The 2,353-nt window shown below is 46.2% G+C and overlaps 1 non-coding gene across 1 annotated transcript; it reads left to right on the top strand.

Moving 5' to 3' along the window:
* The first annotated feature begins 399 nt into the window (after positions 1–399).
* On the top strand, positions 400–471 carry TRNAA-UGC (transfer RNA alanine (anticodon UGC)). Its single transcript has one exon. It is a non-coding gene; the product is annotated as a tRNA-Ala (tRNA).
* The last annotated feature ends 1,882 nt before the right edge of the window (positions 472–2,353 follow it).

The raw sequence follows: 2,353 nt of genomic DNA, 5'->3' as shown, positions 1-2,353 counted from the left end.
GTGGGTCCTGACCATGCAGCCCGCCTCTCTGTGCTGCTGAAAGATCACACCGAGCCCTCCTCGCTGTGGCTCGGTAAAGTGGAGTTTTCTTATCTGCCCGAAGCCCTTAATAGCTTGCATTTATGGCATGTATAACAAAATGCTAATTCGTAGATAAAGACATGCCCCCTCCACAGTGTCAACTGCGCATGCGCTTAAGTGGCATAGGAGTCTTTGGAGGCGGCCTCCGTCTGGCAATGCACGCCTGCCCTTTTGTGCAAATCATACACTGTTGGTGGACAATAAGTCGGCCATTTTAAATGTCATGGTAATCAGAATGAAACAACCATGGCACCGCCCAGGAAATACTACACTATAAAACAAAAGTCAACCCAGTGATACAGAAAGGGGATGTAGCTCGGGGATGTAGCTCAGTGGTAGAGCGCATGCTTTGCATGTATGAGGCCCCGGGTTCAATCCCCGGCATCTCCACTCTTTTTTTTTGCTTTTAATATTGTATGTGTTGCTTTCTAAAATAACACAACAGATAACAATTTTCTTTTCTCTGGATCTTATCGATTTTTTTTTCAAAAAGAATTCCATGGCAGGAGCGCAAATACCTATATTTAGAGGTGTGTGAATAGCTCAGATCCTTGCAAACCTCTTACATAAACAAGCACACGCCCTGAGGGCAGGAGCAGAAACATACACATAAAATATATTTAACTGAGAGCACGGTGAGACATAAAACGGCATGCTATGATCTGGATTCTATGTAGACTCCTATAGTCTTTCTCCTAGTTCTATCTTCCTATGTAGACTGGTAATACTGCTTTTCTTAAATCTGTGTCAGGCAGGAAACTCCTTGGGTACCTTTTCAGCCTCATGTCATACCTTCGGTGTACTTTAAATTAATTGGAATCATTTTATTTCCAAACAATGAATACCAAATATATGACATTCATGACAAGTGTATATGAAAAAATATGTAATTTAATTCGCTCAGTACAATAAAAAAATGAAATCGGTCAATATAGCAAAACACACAAGATGATGGACGAAATGTTGCACAATGGCAAAACATTCACGCCAGTCACAGATCTGGGTTTAATCCATCGTTATTTTGCTCACCAAACCACCCCAGTTCAGACATGGCCATATGCAAATCAGTCTTGACCCTGTGCCTCATGGGAACAGTCCAGACCAAAGTGCCAAGCCAGTCTTCCCTGGACCGGAATCAAGCATCCTAGGACCGGTTTCTGGCTACCAGCCGTTATCAGCCAGGATAGCTTGACTCCAGTGGCGTAGTGAGCACGGGACCCACCTCTGGGCAAACCCTTCCCCATAGGGTGACCAGCAAAACACACAAGATGATGGACGGAATGTTGCACAATGGCAAAACATTCACCCCCAGTCACGGATCTGGGTTTAATCCATCGTTATTTTGCTCACCAAACCACCCCAGTTCAGACATGGCCATATGCAAATCAGTCTTGACCCTGTGCCATCAGCCTTCATCAGCCAGGATAGCTTGACTCCAGTGGCGTAGTGAGCACGGGACCCATGTCTGGGCATACCCTTCCCACATAGGGTGACCAGCAAAACACACAAGAAGATGGACGGAATGTTGCACAATGGCAAAACATTCACCCAGTCTCAGATCTGGGTTTAATCCATCGTTATTTTGCTCACCAAGCCACCCCAGTTCAGACATGGCCATATGTTTTTTGCATCGTTCAGTATAGATCAAGGACACTATGGTGTCTTGGGCCCTAGACCGACATGCAGGATGAATTCACCACACTGACGCAGTAATAGTTTACTGGAACTGGCCCCGGGCACATGCCGGCCCCTTATATTTGCAGAGTCACCTGATTGGTGACGCCTGTGATGGGTGGATGTTCAGTGTGGTGCAACACCAGATGGAACACTAGAAAGTGCACAGCAGGACACTACATTCCTCTCAAATCTTTAATGGAAATGAAACAAACAAAAGTCCAAGCTATGAAGAAAATAAACAACATTACACAGCACCAATGAGTCTCTTCAGACCGTCTGCTGGGCGGTACTGGAGTTCTGAACCACGCTGTCAGGAAGCTTTAGTCCACCTCAGGGATGTAGTTCAGATCGGCCTGGTCTCGCAGTGTGAGAATCTATTTGCATAGTTCAAAAAGCGGTGCATCTGGAGCTGTGGTGGAGTCCACTTCGGTGATCTTCTTGAGGGCGCTCAGGCTTCAGTGGATATCAAGCCAGCAACGACTGAGGATGCCCTTGGTGGATGAGGGCCTTCCTCAGATTGCCATGGGATGACAAGTCTCCATATGCGACCTCCATGATTTCCGATGCCTGTCATGGAGCTGCTGCAGACGCATCT

This window comes from Lissotriton vulgaris, chromosome 1_1 (genome assembly GCF_964263255.1).
Source record: "Lissotriton vulgaris chromosome 1_1, aLisVul1.2, whole genome shotgun sequence".
NCBI lineage: Eukaryota > Metazoa > Chordata > Amphibia > Caudata > Salamandridae > Lissotriton > Lissotriton vulgaris.
Note: the sequence above shows the minus strand (reverse complement) of the source record. Positions and strands in the feature narration are given on the sequence as shown.